Below are 20,794 nucleotides of genomic sequence, written 5' to 3' on the forward strand. Positions count from 1 at the left end.
AATCATTCAAAAATGTCCAGGTGAGTTGGACAAACAAATTTACTAAAATTAAAATAAAATTAGTAAGTATCTACACTGACTAAAATTTATTAGTAAAATCAATTATTAAAATTATTCAAATGAGTGGAGAAGTGATATGTGTTTGCCTCATGCAAAAATGAAAGCAAAGTTTGTTTGTTTGTTTGTTTGTTTATTAAAACATTTCTATGCCACCCCATTTGCCGAAGCCTTGGGGCAGCTCACAACAAGAAGTAAAATACAAAAATAACAATATAAAAATAACAATATAAAATAAATAACAATATAAGTTGGCACCAGACAAATTTCTCTGGGGAGCCTGTATCAAATACGTTTTCTTTTCATTGTGCACAGTACTAGGATGTATGTATATCACTGTATATCATATACATGCTCAGGTTTGGGAGGTATGAAAGAGGTACATTATAGTAAGAACCTAACTGAAATGTAGTTGCAATGCACCTCTAAGTGGAAGACCTTTCAAGATCACAAATGTATGGACTTTTACCTGATTGTTCGGTGCACATTTGGGCCTTGAATGCACAAATCAGGAAAATGTGGGGAAAAACTGAGTACAGCAATATTCTTACCCTACCCCACATCTAACCATTTTTGGTCATATATTCCTCAATTATTGTTTAATTCTAATCCTAAATTTTGTGGCCTGAAGATGCAATGAATAAATAGCTCACAAACTCTTAAGAAAATAATGTGTTCCATGTTACAGTAAGATAACGGAACTAAATAGCCTCAAAAATGGACAAGTAAGCCCCCTTTACTAAACCCTACCTGTCAATTAATTCACTATAACTTTGCTTGATTAATCTATTGATACAGGTATGCATTCAATGGACCCTTTGGAAACTGTATGCTCCTTCACAGCCAGCAGTTGCAAGTCAGACTTCTGAATTATTTTCTGTGCTTACTTTATTATTACTTAGGGGTTTATAGGAAAGATTTATGAGAAGGTTATGGAGCATTAGCTTAAATTTGTGTCATGGTATTCATATATAATTTAACAAAGGAAAGGGTTTCAGAGAACTAAAAAGAAAACACAGAGCATGAATCTTACACCATGCATTTGACTTGAATTGAGTTCATCTGATGCATAGCCCAGTCTCAGAGTAATTAAACATTAGTTAACCTCAGTGCACCATCCTTTGTCAGCTCTTGTTTTTGTAAATACAGAGATGCTCCCTGGAGTTTTAATGAACCTATGTGCAAAACCCATATGGTCACTGCAAAAGGTGTGCATGAAAAAGAAAAAAGAGTAGGGTGATACATTCCATATTTTATCATTCATGCCAAGAAAACACCATTAATAGCATCACAACAACTTAAATTCAAAAACGAAGCTACTATTAATACAGCATAGAGAATGTTCAAGTTAGATATCTTTACAGTATTGGAGTAGAAAACTGGATTGCATGAAGGCATCGTGATTAAACAATGCAGATTTCTACCACAGCATGGTTCTAAACTCCAAAAAGGGGCAAATTAACATAAAGGGCAATATAAAATAACATGCATATCGTTTCATTTTGGCAGACAATACAAATCACCAAAAAGTTAATTGGTCAATTTCACTTGAAATGATGTTGCTGAACATTTAACACACACACACACACACAATTTTTTATATAGATCTGATTCCAGATATGGAAGTTAAACAGCAGGATCTATATGCTGAATGCATTCTAAAAATTCCATGCAGGTCAATCTGGAGCAGTCCTACTCAGGTTTAAGTCTTGCTGAGTTTAATATAGGCATAGGTAAATGTGAGCATCTTATTCTTTACTGGACTTGAATGTTTACTATCTAAAGTTCTTTCTCTTTACAAAGTTAAGGAAATTGTGAATTGTAGTAAATCTTATCAAAAACCAAATCCGCATTGGCCTTTGCCAGATTCAGTAGGTACAGCTTTTCTTAGCATGGAGAGGACTATAGCAGCTATGTAGCATACAGGTGTATCAAAGATAAGGAGTTTCTCAGAAAAACAAAACAAAAACACATATCTCTATTTATTTATTTGTTTGTTTATTTAAACCATTTCTATGCCGCCCCGTACGCAAAGAGCCTCGGGGCAGCTTACAACATTAATAAATAAACATAAATAAATAGTTATATAATTAGACTTAAAAACCAGAAACATCTCAGCACATACATAAAAACCCAATAAATATGGTTTATAAATTAACAATTAAAATAACTTTTAAATGAAAAGGTCTTGGCCTGGCGCCGAAAAACAAAGAACGACAGTGCCAGGCAGACCTCTCTGGGGAGCGCATTCCATAGGTGGAGCGCCACCACAGAGAAGGACCTCCTCCAGGTACTTTGCCTCCTAATATCTTTCATGGAGGGTTCCCAGAAGAGAGCCTCTGCTGCCGATCTCAAGGGGCGGGAGGACATATATGGGCTCAAGCATTCCTTTAGATAACCAGGTCCCAAGCCGTTGAGGGCTTTATAGGTGATAACCAACACCTTGAATTGGGCCCGGACTTCAATGGGGATCTAGTGAAGCTGACAGAGAACTGGGGTTATATGAGAACAACGCCCAGTCCTCGTCAGCAACCTGGCAGCTCTGTTTTGCACCAATTGAAATATCCGGACCATCTTCAAGGGTAGCCTGTCGTGCCTGAAGCCCCGACAGAGGCAGCACCTCACAAGGAGGTCTTGTGCTTGGGACACTGTACCCAAATGTCAACCCCACAACCTAGCTTGGGGATGGCTGAGCAGATAGCTGTACCTCATCCTGACCCTCCGCCCATTGAGCAAACACCCGAGCCTGCATCAAAGCAAGAGAGCTCCGAGGGAAAAGACACTATGAATTCTGCTCAGGGAGAGTCTGAGCAGACTGCTCCACCCCCTCCTGACGCTGAGCTTCCTGAGCACAACACAGGAGACACAGAGGGTGGGATAGACTTTTCTCTCGCATCCAATCAGCGTATTTTGAGAAGATGAGAACAAAGGCAAGCCTTGTTAAGCCTCAGAGAGGAAAGGCGGGGCCAAGATAGCTAGACCCAAGTGGGCTTGGGGAGAGACATCACTAAAGGATTAACACCTGCATTCCAAAGACCTCAACAGTAGACCTTATCTGTAGAGTTGTAAATCTTGTAGATAAGTAGCAATAAAAGACTTTAGTTGCTCGTGAACGTGTGGGTTGTTTATACGTTGAGCCGCATCTCAACATAGCCCCACATAGAGCATGTTACAGAAGTCTAATCGGGAAGTTACCAGTGCATGTGTCACTGTCACCAGGCAATTGTTCTCCAGGTAGGGACGCAGCTGATGGATCAGCCGAAGCTGAAGGAAAGCGCTCCTCGCCACAACTGTCACCTGAGCTTCTAATGACAGCTCAGGGTCGAGGAGCACTCCCAAGCTGTGAACCTTGTCCCTAAGAGGGAGTGCAACCCCATTCAGGACAAGGTCAAGGTCTCCCACCCCGAAGCCCGAACCACCTACCAACAGGACCTCCGTCTTGTCTGGATTGAGCTTCAGTTTATTGGCCCTCATCCAGCCCATTATCTTGGCCAGGCACCGGTTCAGTACAGCCACTGCCTTACCTGGATTGGTAGAAAATGAGAGGTAGAACTGGGTATCATCAGCGTACTGATGATTCCACAGCCCACACCTCCTACTGACTTCTCCCAGCGGTTTCATGTGGATGTTGAATAGCAAGGGGGACAAAATGGACCCCTGCGGAACTCCATGGCATAACTGCCATGGCGCAGAGCCATAGTTCCCCAGCACCACCTTCTGGAATCAGCCATTGAGTTAGGAGCGGAACCACCGCAAAGCAGTGCCTCCAATTCCCAATTCCACTAGCCTATCCAGAAGGATACCATGGTCGATGGTATCGAAAGCCGCTGAAAGGTACAGAAGAACCAACAGGGATGCACTCCCCCTGTCTCTCTCCCTGCACAGGTCATCATACAGGGTGACCAAGGCAGATTCAGTACCATACCTGGGTCTGAAGCCGGACTGAAATGGGTCCAGATAATCAATTTCATCCAAAAGTGCTTGGAGTTGTCCCTCCACCACCCACTCTAACACCTTGCCCAAGAATGGGATGTTGGCCACCAGTCTATAATTGGTGGCCATCTCTGGATTCTAATTAAGAATTAACATGAACAAATTCACAAGGATTCTAATCCAAACTCTCAAAATGCTGGACCTGAATGGCTGAAACTGTCAGTTTCAGTTTCTCTCACACTCGTGCCATTATTGTTGGCAGTTTATTTCTTGCTCTCCAAAATATGGAGAATTTGAGTACATTCTTTTGAAAACAAAACTGAAAGGAACTGCTTACCCTAGCCAAATGGAGTTTTGCCCAGATAAGTGTATATCAGACTACATCTTAGCTCTGTTTCAGTTGCTTTAAGTTGCACATAAATATTGCACCATCCCCAGTGTGGTTCATGATCATTTAGTTCTGATCATGTTATCTTGTTACAAAAAATGGCATGTCCTTATGCTCTCATGATAATGAAGATGATGATGAAATCTGTGCCCCTTTATATTCTTTCTAGAGGGTACTTGTCTGCTGCATGAAACCATTCTACCATACAGGATAGGAGTAAACTACTCAGCTGCAAAGTTATAGATTAGAAATGGGCCACCTGTAGCAGAAGTTCATTAATAAATGGTGATGGGGAAGGCAGGGAGGGAGCAGCTGTTTGATTCCTGAAGGGTGATGTTTTCTTTCAGCTAGCAAGGTCCAACTTTATTCTTGCTTCTAAGAATCCATATGTGATCTCCATTCTATATATAGCAATAGATTATTATATATGTCTCCAGCTTCCACTTCTGGGGAGGTTGTAGTATGAATATGATGTACAACCAAACAGTACTACCATCATTATCATAGTTACAGCTACTGTTATATGAAGAAGAAAGTTTTTCAGAGCTAGAGGTGTTCAGAGACCATAATTGCTAACTTAATTGATTCATTGTTAGATTGAGTTTATATCCTGCCTTTCTTCCTGGAGGGAGTTCAATAATGCTAACAATATAAACTATGTTTAAAAAAATACATTAAAAGAAAACAACACATAAAAGAACAATGACAGAAGTAACAAATAAGCAGCACCAGCCAATTAAAATGCCTTCAGCATCAGACCATCTTGTATCCCAAAAGCCTACCTGAATAAAAATGTCTTTGCCTGCTAGTAGAAGGACAACAGAGAAAAAGCTAAATTTGTTCCCTTGGCAGCAAATTCCAGAGTCTGCACCATGTGCAAAAGTAACTACCATTATCCATTTTTAAAATTAACTCATAGAATATAAAGTTTCTTGAGTCCCTACACTGGTTCAGACAGTCAATAAAAGCTTAAATTAAATGTCTGTAAACACTCCCTACTCCAGTCTCCAAATGTAAAAGGAGGATAATTTCATTTTAGAACAAACCATGTTACTGCATATAGGAGCAGCCAGTGTTTTCGTCATTTATGAACTGTCAGCTGATGTGCAAATTCTCTGATTTAGTTATCAACAAATATGCACATGGCCCAATGAAGAATAAAAGCTAATGGTGCTGTTCCCTTATCCTTGAAGCATTAGATAATCCCTGTGGTGCACTAGGCATCCAGCCCCTCTTCTGGAACCAATTTCTCCTGGAGCCAATTAATGTATCAGATGCTTTGGAAGAAAGAAGGAAGACCACCATGGTGTATAAACATGGTCCTGCTCATTGGATGCCTGTCCATTATAAGGAGGGCCTTAAAACAGATAATTAAAAAGATACATGTGGCAACAGGAGTAAAGCACACATACCACAACAAGAATACAAGAAATCAAAAGCACCATGCTGGATCACCCTAAGGATCTACCTAGTCCCGCATTCTGTTCACACAGTGGCCAGCAAGCTGCTTGTGGGAAACACAGCATGCTGTTGCATTGCACACATGAACATGAGCGCAGCACCATGCTTCTGCCCATGTTCCACAGCAACTGATATCCATAGGCATGCTGCCTCTGAGCTGGAGACAGCATATAGCTAGCAGGACTAATCAGGACTGATATCCTTCTCTTCCATCAATTTGCCTAATTCCATTTAAAAGCTGTCCAAATTAAATGCCCATTTAAAAGGCGACATTACTGTATCTTGTGGAAGTGCATTCCATATGAACTATGCTTATCCACACCATGAATAAAGACACAGATGGGAAATGCCATTCGAAAAAGGCTTCCATTCTGGCCCTATCATATTAAGACTGAATCACTACATTTTTCTTTCCATTTTTGAAGAAAGAAACATGTTACAGTTTTCTTTTTATCTACTTTAAAATGTATTAATATTGGAAGGACCTATGTTAGAAGTCTTTTTTTTTTCCTTTTTTGTTTTTGTTTATTTGCATATTGCTGACAATTCTTATTACAATATTCCATGTTTGCAATGGAGTATTAAGTTACATTCTGAGCCCACTGTAGAACACTTTCATGGCCATATCCATACTGAAAATATATCATTATGTGATGATACCAGATGGGATAAACAATCATTGAAGACAAGGTTATCATAAGATTATTCATATTTTTTCTTAGTAAGGCAATCATGTACAAAAGGAAAAAATCACCATGTCATTATTAGTAGATCCTTGGTGGTGCAGGGCCACCTGAAATAATAAAATAGAGCTAAATATTGCTCAGGGAACAGAGACATAGCTTGGTGGATCACATGCTTTGCATGCATGAGTTCCCAGTTTCAGGCCCAGTAATCTTCTCCAGTTAAAGGGATTGTGTGGCAGGTAATATAACAGACCTGTGCCTGAGCCCTTGAAAAGACCAAGGAAATCTGCCATGCACCAGTTCCTGAGCTATGACAAAGTTGCTTTCTCTGTTCCTTATCCTTCAGAATATTATTGCTTCTTCCTCTGTTAGGTTAGACCATAGGATACTGCAGTCAGGAGAATGCATTTTACACTTCCCGGTTCTAGAATATATATCTGGTTCTCACAAAACTTTCTTTTAGCTTAGCTGGCTAAGGTGTATACAGGAACATGGATCACTAACAGAATTTGTGGTCATTTGGCAGCACAGGAGATGAAAATATACACAGTTAAATGGATCAGTAGCTGCTGGAAATTAAAAAAGGCTCTAGCTTATATCATCACTCTTAAGCTACAGTCCATGTGGTGCAAGGGTTATTTCTGGTGAGGCTGGGGAGAAAAGCAGCAGAATGAGCAAAATAGAGAGCAGGGATGAAGTACATATGATTTGCTGCCAAGGCACCAGAGAGCTGCCTAACCATAGTGAAATGCCAGAGCAGACATCCTGAACGAAGACATTCAGTCTAACAAAATGTGCTGGTTTGTGATGCCCCTGTAATGCTCAGATAAGCACAAATACTCTCCATCAGGTTATGAACTGATAAAGCTTCAGTGACAATGACATGTGCCTGGACTGGTTGAACGCCAGTGTTGTGGGATGGAAGAGAGAAAATTGGGAATGTGGTTACTGAACTAGGTTTAATATTTAGTTCATTGTTATATGATACTATAGTGTATGATGGGGCTGGAAGATTACATCGCTGCCAGAATATTACTTTGTTTGATATTAAAATGTCAGTGAACATACCTCTCGATTGTTTCTCATTCCAAGGATATGACTTGCACAGTGCCCAACAACTGATGGGATCATCGTTAATCTAATCTAACCTATCAGATATGAACAACTGGGGAAATGAAATGTACCCTCCCTCAAACTTACAGTCTGCAGCCGAGCAAAAGCAGTGCGTGCAATCAGCGGCCCCAGTTACAGACTCATCAGTGTCTTTGATTAAACAAAACATCTAAGAGGTACTTAGGATCAAGCATTAATCAACTGCCCACATTGCCCGAAATGTCATACATCATTTTATGTGTTCAAGGCAACCATTATCCTCCTGCCAATAAGTGAAGTGTTTTCAAACACATACAATCCCACTGTCTGAGCGCTCTGTATATGGTAACATACAAAACAGACGCAATTCCTCTCTTTCATCCACCACTGGGCTCCTTGTTTAAATATCCCAGAGAGTTAGGCTGGCTCTAGAGTTGGCATCGCTAGATGTTTTTTCAACAAATGTTGAAATGTTTGCATATTGTTTTGCATACTGGATTCAGTGAAAGGCTGAGAATCAAAGAAGGAAAAAAAAAAAAAAACACCTGATATTTGCTCCTGGATTGTTTGTGTCAGTCTGCTTTCGATGGGACATTTGCACATAGATCTCTCAGGATGTTTCCTGATTCTCAGTTTAGCTGTGCAGGGTGATCCAGCAATTGGTACCAGTTGTCCATGTGAAAGTACCAAGGCCAATGCAGGACCAAAGTTGGCTTGCAGTCTGCATACTGACCATATAATGAGTGGAGACAGTTTCCAGGCTTCTAGTCTGTGGCATACAATAATGAAGTCATCATCACAGGCCAGTCCTTAAGGGACCATGTATGGTACAATCCAAATGTCAGGTTAAGGTGCCTGCAAAATTAACCCATTTACACCGTAAGCCTGGATCTGCATACCACTAATAATGAAGGCATATAGTTATTCCAATTCATCCTCACACCATATCACAACCTCACTATCTATGATAAGCTGATCCTTTGTCAATTCTTCATGGATTTATTTGATCTACATGGATCTGTAAAGAATCACAGATTCTAAATATATTCCATCTCTTTTTCCTAATGTAGCATCTTATATTTAATTTGCATTATGAATCTCATGCAAAAATTCACCTAAATTAAACATAAATTTTAAGTGCATCTGAATTCCCATTCTAAGAGAAAACCTAATATTTTATAAACTCTGCATTCTTCTTAGTGAAGAACCATGATATCCATGAAATGGTAGAAAATGGATAAAAGCACTGTCACTTGTCTGCATTTCATTAATATGTACAGGAAAATCATTGAACTTTAGAAATACTAATGTAAAAAATGATCAAGTGATGCTCTAAGCCTTTGATGCAACCCAACATATTGCAGTAATTAAAAGAAACAGAATATAAAACCAAGACACAGCTTAGACATTTGGAAGCTACAGATGCTATTGTAGAGTATATGTGGCCTTATAAATCACTTTGTATACACAGTGTGAAATGCTTGTGGTTTTAAATGCTACCATTGAAAGGCAGTTAATGGTAGTGATGCTGCTTGAATGCCTTCACAGCACTTACCAAGCCAGTTCCCTCCCCAGCATCAAGCTTGCCTTCTGTTGCTGGAGCAGTATCACAGACAAACAAATATAAGAATTTACTGCCTTTGAAATAGCAGTAATCACCTGGTAAATATAGTGAGACATATTTGTCTTGTTAATATCACTTGTATCTGCCAACTGCAGATCCCTGGGGCATAGCAATTAAGTCTGCCAGCACTTCACAAACCAATCCTAGACAAAACATGGCATATGGATTTGAGCATTGACTTCTTTTTGTGATACTTGGTGGGCACCATGGATCTCCCATTTATTATCTCTACCTGCCCACCACCCAAGAAAAGAATTATGAATTGTGTAGCCTTTGGCTGGAAGGTGTTCCCCAGATAGCAATAAACTCTCACTTTAATGGGATGTATTCTTCTTCCTTGAGTATATTTATAGGTGTAATGACATCATAGTGCTGGGAAAATATTTATATGTTTTCTGTAAGAGAATCATTTACACTAAGGGCATTACAGTAAATGTGGGATTAGAACATGGCATATCAACATGTGCTATATCACAGTTTACCAAACAATGGCTTCTGTCTCCATGTCAGTCATAGACATTCCCACAATACACATAGAAGGGATTGGAATGTGTTATACACTAGTACCAGAGCATGAAAGATTCAGAAAGGAAATGAGAAGAAAGAATGTTTCACCGGGAATGAACTCAAACTCCTGTAATAATTACCTCCTGTAATAATTGGCTTTCCAATATGTCCTTTAATTTCTTTCTGAATGTGTCTTGTATTGTTCCACAAGATAATGGATAATCATTACATGCAGTGTAAGCTTCTTCAATTCTTGAGCTGTCCCTGGGTTTGCTTCTTGTAAATCCCTTGAATTTAAAAGGAAATGTTTGTTTTTCCATGCATATAGTAAAGCTGATGACACACACCAACAATCTGGGTTAATGGTACATATCTTCAACAAGAAACACCAGTTGATACTCAAAAGAGGGACTGAACAGATATTCACTTTGGTCTGATGCCAAATTTTGATGAAATATTAATATTTATGTTAACTGTCATCAAAGTCTAATAAGATGTGTTAATATTAGAATGTAAGAATTCTAAAATTGCATTTTACTTTAGCTGCGGAGAAACAAGCTGTTTTGGATGTAAAAGCTCTGTTATTTCGGATGCAGAGTTGATTGTTTCCTTTGAAAATGCTTTCCTATCTTCCTTCCAGATGTTCGCAAAGCAAGAACCGGGTGTTGAGAATAAATGAAAAGCTTGCAGTTGCCAGGGTAAAATTCCTATATTATTCTCCACCACATTGCTTGAATATGTTCCTCTGATGATTGGAAAATAACCATTTGTCTCTGCCCAAAGAGTCCTCCAAAAATTGAACAAAAATACTTAATGGTAGACTGAATTTCCTGTATTTGTGAACATTAAACATACAGATGTGATTGCAGATAACCCAAGATTAGAAAGTCAGAATCATCTGTTTGAAGTCATTCACAAATTTAGAGTGTAATCCTATGCATATTTAGAGTAAAAGTATTCAATTCCACATTTAACCAGGAAAAAGTCCAATAACTCTCCAAGTTCCATAGCAAGATATGGCGCCTGAGAAATGTGAAAAGTTATAGCACTCTTTTCTCTATAGAGATACAAAATTGAGTTCCAAATTACATACACAAGTAAATGCTAACCAGCCCATTTAAGTGATGGTCAGGGAAACATTGAATAAAAATTAGCTTGACCAATATTTGACTGCAACTAATTCTTCATTTTCAAACCAATACACAAATCACTTTTGCTTTTCATACCCCTTTTGCTCTTTGATTCCACCCAAGGTGAACCAAAATCTTCTTTAGAATGGAATTTGATTCTCCTACTGAAAGATTATCAATGCCTCTAATTAGAACAAACTACTAATTCCTTGGCTGCAAGGCACAAGTAAATTTAATACTGAACTTTCACCTATTAAAAGCTTTGAAAACATACACAATTAAAAGATATTCAGCACAACTACTGATCAGTTGTCAAAGAAGTACTAAAGCCAATCAATTTGGTTACAGTAAATTAACAAATGGTTCAATTCAGCAAAAATTTTAGCACTGTGACTAGTATAAGTAACTATAAGCATATAAATATGCATGTTTGTGTGTGTGTATATACATAAATCAACTTTTTAGCTTTAAAGAATTCATGGTATAGGTATCATGAGTTTTCATTGTCTGAAAACAACTCTCATTAACCCAAACTTTACAAAAACAAAAGTTTTGTCAAATGAGAGATACTGGTAAAGTATAAACGAGGATATATACTTTGCAAGATACAGAAAGTTACCGTCGCACAATAGCATGTTGTTTGGGTCACTTAGCACAATCCTATGTCAATTTAGATGGAAAAAAGACCTTCAATTTTAGTTGGTATCATGGGACCTTTTTTGTCTAAGCATACCTAAAACTGCACCTTAACACACACACCTCACTTGCACATACACACTTGCTATTTAGATCTGACTTAATTGGAGGCTTAGGGTCCATCATTTTTTTACAGATTTATCTGAGCTCACCATCCAAGCCTTTCAACAAGCCGAAACGAAAGTTGTGCTCCCAAATCCTAATTTTTGCCTATGTTCTTATTTATTTTGAGAAAAGTGCTAAAGAAGTACGTATGATTACAATGCATGCAGAGAATGTGGATCTGAGTAAAGTGTGTGCAGCAAGCATTTTGGTAAAGTGAAGCATTCATAAATGCAGAAATTAATGCATACATTGCAATAAAATGTGAATCAAAAATATGAATTGCTGTACCAAGTTAAGCAACACTCTGCAGGTTAGGCATAAAAAGAGTTCCACAACTCCCAGCATGGCTAGAATGTGCAGCAAACATAGCTAGAAAGTATGAAAGTCCTGAGCAATGAATTGTTTTCTTTGAAGCTGGGTGCATTGTAGGGAGAAGGTCCTGATTAGTTCCTTCTGAATCTATTGTTTTCCAATTCTAGGAAATAGTATGATTCATAATAAAACAAACCCACAAAGCAATGGCCCTAAAACCAAAAGATAAAATACATATAAATACCTCAGCCAATATAATGATTTATTTTGGAAGAAGTAAATTGAAGTGAACTGATAATTGAACTGAAAACATTGACAGGGAAACAGCTCCCCCTCCATCCAAAATTTGGCATCAAACCAGATAATTAAAACATCCAAGCAATAGTCCTAATGAAAATTATCACTTCTTTGTATAATAAAAATTTGCCTTCCCATACATATCAAACCATCCTATAATTTCCAGCCATAACTAATTGTTTTGATTGAACAGATTGATTACTGTCTTCAAACTAGGACAGATTTCAGTTCAGTTGCACTTAGGGAGAAAAAATCATTTCTCAGTCTTTAAAATTAAAAATGCTACCACTGCCACCATTCCCGCCACTCCCAGAGCACTGCGGATTTCCATGTTCCTAGGTGCCTTGTTCCTAATGCAGGGCCATTGTCCTTGCAGGTTTCTTTCTCAGACCCTGAAAACAAGAGCCAGTAAATTGGCAGAATCAAAGGCTATAGCTTTATCCCTATTAGGTGTATAACAGCCCTCTCCAGTGGCCAAACCGGTTTGGAATAAGGAGACTTGCAGTCCAGCGCATCTGGAGGGCACAAAATTTGGGATAATTGATCTGTAGAATCATGGAACACCACTTCCTGTCTTAGTGTGGGCTATTATCTGAGTGGGATGGTATAAATTGGTGTCCTGCAACACCAGGATGTTGAATCCAATGGTCTTCTTGGCCCCTTCCAACTCTGCTATTCTTTGATTTCCTCCCCCTGGGAGAGGGAAAATGAGGCAGGCATCTATAGGGAAGCAACTGAAAGGGTTCTCACTGCAATGACTACAATATGTTATCTGTTCTTTGGTCCTTAGATCCCATTAAAATCAATGAAACTTAAGTGTCTAACTACATGCTTAATTAAATTCCATTGATTTTGCTAGATTTAAGCATACTTAATTTACTTTGTATTGTGTTTCTTCTGTAGGTTTCTTGTACATCTTTAATAAACATAGCAACAGTAAGAAATCTAGGTCTCAAACAATTTGAGTCTGCCTTAATTATAGCAGCTCATGAAATTACTGGTGCCACTGTAACTCAAGGATAACCTGCAATGCTATATATGCTCAGTGGGACTTGGGGCCATACATTACATTAATTGTATAGAGTGTGACTGAGCCGGATAGTTTTCTTTATATCAGTGCAAAATCCAGTTCAGACCAGGACCTGCATGCAAAAGGGGTGGGGGGTGGAGGGATTAAACCTTCTCCTATACATTTTTCCTCAAAACGAAAAATGCTTTCTAAAAAGAAAAATAATTGGATTCAATTTGAATGTGGGAGAAACTGAAGAGGTTAGATTTATCCATGCAGGCTCATGGCTTTGGATGCTTTATTTTTAAAGGTCTAGGTTTAAATCCTTTATGTTGGGAGTAGCTGTATCTCTTACTTTTGGCAGGTACAAATTTACCTAAGTTTGCAGAGTTCTGTGTTTTCTTCCAGGAAAGAGAGAATGAATTTGAGAGAGAGAGAGAGAGAGTTAGACAGACTGACAGATATAGTGCTCTGAACTCTGAGCAGCAGTTGGCAGGGTACAGCTGCTGTTATAAATTCCCACAATCTCCTTAATGTCGTATGAGTTGGAGTATGGTGGGAAACTAAGATGGAAGTAAGACTAATCCAACTGGTACCAAACATAGTCCCAGAAAAAGTTTAGTGAAGGAAGAGGGCAGACATTAAAGTGAGAAGCTTTCAGGCTTGTAAGCCATATGCAGAGCTTCTTGAGTGCCAATCTACCTTGCTGGGGTTAATCAGATATCCATGACCCCTTTTCCTAGTAGCATCCTTTCCCCCAACCACTGATCTTTGGATGGTTTGCCACCTTTGCACATTTTCCCCATTTACACAAAGTGAAGTGCTTCTCCTAAAGCTTTGTTACTGGCAGTAAGAACTTTCAGTTAAAATAAGCTGGTATTTTGGGAAGGAAAATACTTTTCACTCCATCCTTTTTGCTCCATCCACAGCTGGAATGCAGACTCCAAGATTACCTTTAACATGCAATTCACCTTTCAGGCTGAAAGATGTTCCCAGTCTGTGGACTAGGTATGGTCCCTGAGAGTTCAGGAATACCAGGTGCTGACACTGAGCCCATCAAAATAGCAGTCATCTGGTTGTTTAAGAGCTTGGCAAAGAGCACATGCTTGGCAAAATGTCATTGCAGCAGCTTGTCACTGGTTCTGTGCCTACAGCCTAATGAAGTAAGGCTCATTCATTCATACAGGGCTGGGTGGGGGTGGATTGGGAGAGGTGTGACAACAAGCAGCATCATTCAACAGAGAGTTCTTAATTTTACATGTATTCTTTTCTCTCTTTTGCTCACATGTGCACCATAGTTTCTGAACAGGAGCAATGATAGAAACTTGGAATTTCTGCAGCAGTGCCCTTGAACGTCCACAAACAGGAATGGACAAGAATTTTGTTTCAGTTCATTTTCAATAAACATTTCCTCATACTCAGGAAGGAAAGAATTTGAATTCTACAAAATGTGAATGCGGGAGAGATGAAAATTAACGCATACATCCAAGCAGAGGGCTTTGAGTGTTCAGCTCTTAAAAGTCTGTGTATTCTACTACACTAATACTACATTGATTGCAGGTAGGTGCATGGTTGTTTCCATGCTGGGAATGGCTGTATCCATGGTATTTGGCAACTGCAGAAGAGTAAAAATTTCATTTCAGTTGGTAATTGAGAGTAATTTAGAAATATTTGCAAATGTCTTCATATTTAGGATGGATAGAGTTTTCAGGGTAGGGTTGGGTTCGTTCAGTTCGGTTTTGAATGCTGGAAGAAAAACTGACACATCCACTTACCCCTTTTCCAAAGCATTTATAGCTGGTTCTGGTTAAATGTATCATTTCTCTTTTCCAGATCCATAAATTGGCTGTTTTTGTCTCATCTATGTCTGGGTTGTTCCACTTCAGATTTTTGGTGGAGGTTTATATGTTTGCTGTTCCCTCATGCAGATACACAAATAACCAAGTAAATATACTGCTAGCACATGGAAATTGATTGTCTATTTGTTTAGTAAATTTATATCCTGGCTTACCACTAAAAAAAGCCCAAGTTGGCTGGACATCATTGAGAATACTAACCTATAGTTGATTTCCAAAGCAACTTAATTCTGTTATGTAGAGAAAATAATTTACACTTTTAACATGGAAACACATGCAACCATGGAAGTCACTGCCTACAGTCAGAGATATTACCCAGATTCAGATTGATCCCATCTAAGAACAAAGTAGACATTAAAGATATTATTAGGGTGTGTGTGTGGGGGTGGGGGTGGGGGTGGTCCTCATTGCAGTTTAAATATTTGGGTTTTAAACCCGCAACGTCTTCTTTCATTCCTTTATTTATTCCATTCATATGTCATATTTTCCTCCAGGAAGCCCATACTGATGTACCTAACCCTTCTTCTCTCCTATGTATCTTCAGATCAACACTGTGCGGTAGGTTAGACTTAAGTTGGTAACTGGTTCTAAATCATTGAGTGAGCTTCATGGCCTAGTAGGGATTTGAACCCAGGTAACCCTAGTTCCCCAGTCTCAAACTCTAACCAGTACACCCATTGGCTCTCTTTGAATTTCAGGGACTTTCTGATGATAAAGAACCAGAAGCAGGGAACCATCTCCCCCTTTGTCATTGGAGGTCACACATGAGTAATGAGATGTCTCCTCTTGGCTATCCTCTGATCAGCTTAAATTGGCAGCAGTCATCCAAAAGTCCTGTTGTCCTTCTGCCCTCTGAATAGGGTCAGCAGACTCTTCTGGGACTTAAATATAACATTCTTTCATCTTCTTTCCTAGCATGCTCCAAAATCTAGAGTGACAAGAAATGATTTCATGTCATGGCCAGGCGCTGCTGAAAGAAGAATAAATTATCTGTTCATAGAAAGTTGACAACAAGAAATATACTAAAATTGCCATAGCATTCATGTATTACAAATTATTTACTTCACTGTTCAATTAATCATTTCTAGGAACTCATAAAATAACTCCATGTCATTGTATGCATTACCATACATATGAATGAAAGCAGAATCATATAAACAGTTGGGATCATGAGATACAGAAGAAGAGGATACATAAGAGATCCATGCATGTGAGAGAGACACAGAGGGAAGCATGAGGACATGGAACAATTGCAAACTTTGATATAAATAACCTAGTAGTTGCATTTTCTTTAACTGAGTACTGAGACTAGAATATGTCAGGACATTCTGGTAAAAGTAAACTTTTTAATGTGGGAGTGTTCCCTGAACACATTGCTGCCACCCCTACCTTGGCTCTCAACCATATCCCCATATGTTCCTTGGCACAGAATGTCCTTGATACTCTGCTTATAGTATAGCAGAATTGGAAAGGTCCAATAAGGCCACTAGGTCCACTGCACTGACCTGTTCAGTGGAGGACTCCAGGTCAAAGCATCCCTGACAGGTTGCTGTCCAGCTGCATCCTAAATGCCCCCAATGTGGGAGAGCCCACACCCTCCCAAGGGCATCAGTTCCATTGCCCGACTGCTCTAACAGTCAGGAAGTTTTTTCTGCTGTTCAGCTGGAACCTGGCTTCCTGCAACTTGAGCCTATTATCCCATGTCCTGTACTTTGGAATGATTGAGGAGAGATCCTAGTCCTCCTCTGTGTGACAGCCTTCCAAGTACCTGTACAGTGCTATCATACCCCCCTTCTGTCTTCCTTTCTCAAGCCTAAACATACCCAGTTCTTTCAATTTTCCACATAAGCCTTTGTTTCCAGGCTCCTGATCATCTTTGTTGCTCTCCTCTGAACCTCCTCCATTATGTCTGCATCTTAAACTGTGCTGTCCAGAACTGGACACATAACTCAAGAGGAGGTCTAACCAGTGCTTGGTAGAGGAAGGGACATATGAGGAATATGCTTGGGCTAGCCCCACCGCCAACTCCACTTTGCAAGAGCCCTGAATATGTATTCCTGGCAAGCATGCCTAGCATTCATGGGGCACTTGTCAGGAACTGAGTCAATGTACTACACAAGCACTGTTCCTCTTCTGTGTTATCTGCATCAGACCAAACATTGACTACACATTGTGTGGAAAGAGGCATGCTGCTAGGAATCATATGGGATTCATCCCAGTTCTATGCCACCTGCTACACTTTATGTGGAGGGAGGTTTCTGGATGCATGATTTTCATTCCATGAGCATTTGTGGACTTTCCTCATGGCTTAGTTGACAATACCAGGCTGAGCATGAGATGAAGTCTGAGAATGCTAGAAGGATGGATTCTTCTAGGTTTTATCCTAACGCTATTAGAGTGAAACTAGTATTTCACATGATTTGTAAGTGACACGTCTGTTACTGCAGCCCAAGTAGGTCTTTACATTGCAGCCACATCACATTATCGACTCATATTCAGCTTGTGAACTACAATTGCAAGAGCCTTCTTGCTTATAGTATTTTTGAACTTAGTCTTCTCTACCTTGTAACTATGCCTTTGGATTTCTTCTTCCTCTGGTGTAGAATTTTGCATTTGCCCCTTTTAAAATTCTTTTCACCACAGCACTTCAACTTACCAAGATCATTTTATATCTGTCATTCACACCATGGTTTGTGTCATGTAAAAATCTGCTAAGCATTCCCTGTACCTTCTCATCCAAAGCATCATTCAAAGAGCTGTTGTTCCCAGAGGAAAAATGATCATATTACATAAAAATGATCACAGTGTTGTTCTACGAGGCTTTTTGAAATATCCATGGCCAACCCTATGTTTAGTTGAAAGGGTCTGGTAACAGGTGATTTGTCTGAAATTCTGTTGCCAGTTAGAATCTAGATCAACAATGGCCTGGAATATGATAGCCTGCTATGTTTTATTGTAGAAAGAAGAGGACAGATGTTCCTTCTTACATCAAGTGTACATTTGCTGTGGCCTGCAGAAGCTGGTGTGGACTGGTGAGCTCTGTTAAACAGGTGGAGGTGGATGGGGGAGGCTTAATTAGTCCAGAGATAATGTATCAAATCAAAAAGCAGATCAATTAAGTAGCATCGGATGTTTCCATGAACTGGCCCATAAGTGCCATTGACCACCCTGAAGGTTGAGCGAAGTTCTTTTGGGAGAAGAGGGAATTGGTTTGAAATTGACTTCTTACTTTTAAGCAGCATCTTCCTAATACCTAGCATTCTAACTTCACTGGTGTTCTTGATATTATTTCTGTAGTACTCTGCTTGTGTATCATACAGTCTAGCTAGCCTGTTTTAACATAATAAAGACTTTAGTTAGAAGCCTTTTGTGCTGATCTGCTTTGAAGGTAGGGGCCATGGATGGTGGAGAGAAATCAGTTCCCAATGCAGGCTGTTCTTGGCAAACTTCAGTGGAAGGACTGGATGATTGCCGTTTGTTTGTTTGTTTGTTTGTTTACTTAATTAAAATCCTGTGGGCATAGGCCAGGGGTCGGCAAACCATGGCTCTGGAGCCACACATAGCTCTTGAATTCCTCTGCTGCAGCTCCATCACTCAAAATACACGTCACAGCCCCTGATCTGCGACCCACACTGGCATAGCACAGCCCCCGATCTGCGACCCGCGCCAGCACAGCACAGCCCTCAATCTGTTTCATAAATGCATAAATAGGGTTTTTTTATATATATATACACATAGCATAAAGGTAAATAATGATATATGCAGTGTTATTTTCATTATAGAGGTCAAAAGAGTTTTGTGGTTCCCGGTGTTTTCTTTTCTGTGGGAAATGGGTCCAAATGGCTCTTTGGGTGTTAAAGGTTGCTGTCCCCTGGCATAGGCAGTATTCCTTCCACACATACACACACAGACACACACATGGAATGATAACAGCATACCAACAAGGTACTTTGGATAGCTAATGATGGGGAGACCTAAGTGGTTATTAGAACCCCCGGAGTCACCCTGATTTTAATTAAAAATGAAGTTAGATGAAGAGCCTTGCCAATCCGTCTTCTCTCCTGAAATATGCACTTCCATTCCAAGATTGTGCATTCAGCTCAGGATGTTTTGCTAACTGCTTCCCAGTTCAATGCTCCTTGTGAAACCATGTACAACTTTGGATGCAGAACTGAGAGCTTGTGCATAGGGCACAGTCCCTATTAGGCACTAGGGTAGTTGCACATAGTTAGCAAGTTGTACTGCATTTGTGCAGGAAACTCAGGACAGGGAGTGCACTGGGGTGGTAAATGAACTATATTCTCCAAATATGTTCATCACCATGTTGCACCATGCATAGCACTTATAAAGCCCCAAATAAAATAAAAGACCCTGCAACAGCTAAGGACGCCCAACAACACAGGAGTCACTAGTCTTGTTGGAACGCATCCTTAGGAATGTATGAAAATTTTGTTTCAGTTTTCAGTTCATTAGAATTTTCCCTGTTCACAACCCTGAATGTGAACAAGACTCCATTTAGGGTAAAATCTTGCACATTTCTGAGTTTCCAATGATATTCATAGAAGTGTGGGCTTTTTCACAATAAATTGAATGTCTTTCCATGTTTTTGCCAATGAAAGAAGTGCACGTGTTTGAAAATATCCTCCAAAATACACACTTTCATATTTTGAAATGTGCACTTTGTCCATTTGTATAAAAAGACAAACTATTCACAAATGAAAATGGGATTGAGGTGAATCAAGCTTCTACGTGGAGTTTGGAAGAACCCAGGAACCCAAGCAGAACTGGTTTTCTCTTTGGATATACAAGGCAAATGTAACTATGGCAAACAAGACAAGAAAACGGTGGTGCTTGATCCCAAATCACTGGAAGGTGGTCCTCAATAGTTTCTACAGACGTACCCCAGTAGCTCTTTCAGGCTGAAATAGGTTCAATATTCCTGAGTTAAAGGGATAAGAGCAAAAAAAAAAAACTTAAGAAAAGCTGTGCTCAATCAGACTAAAGGTCCATCTAGTCCAGCACTTCATACACACAGTGGCAAACCAGCTGTCCACCAGGTTCCTCAAGCATGGTGAGTGCAAGACCTTCTCCTCTCCAAGCTCCTCAGCAGCTGGTATATGCAGGCATGCTACTTCTGGTAAATAGCCACTGATAGCCTCATCTGTCCAATCTCTTTTTAAATCCATCCAGATTGGCAGCCATTACTAACAGGAGTTGTGGGGACTGAAGAATCACCCAAGCTGTGTAGACCTCTGCCTAATTTGCCTCTATCTGCTTCTCCTCCAGCAGCCTTCTGTATCCATCCCGATAATTCAGGGATAGAATTATTAGAATTACTGAGCTGCCTAGAGAAGTGGTGGGCTCTCCCTCTCTGGAGACATTCAAAAAGAATCTGGAGAGCCATCTGAGTGGGATGGTGTAACTTGGTGTCCTGCAACAGCAGGGTGTTGGACTCGATGGCCTTCATGGCCCCTTCCAACTCTACTATTCTATGTCTCTATGATTCCTTCTCTTGAAACTGGCAAATTTTGTTGCCTCGCTTTGGGATATTCAGCTTACATTCCCAAAGCTACTATACTGGGTCATTATACTGTTTTCTTCAGCACATCACTTTCAGCTTCCTATTTCTCATATGGGGATA

Source organism: Varanus komodoensis, unplaced genomic scaffold, assembly GCF_004798865.1.
Source record: "Varanus komodoensis strain SLA01 unplaced genomic scaffold, ASM479886v1 scaffold4, whole genome shotgun sequence".
Classification (NCBI taxonomy): Eukaryota; Metazoa; Chordata; class Lepidosauria; order Squamata; family Varanidae; genus Varanus; species Varanus komodoensis.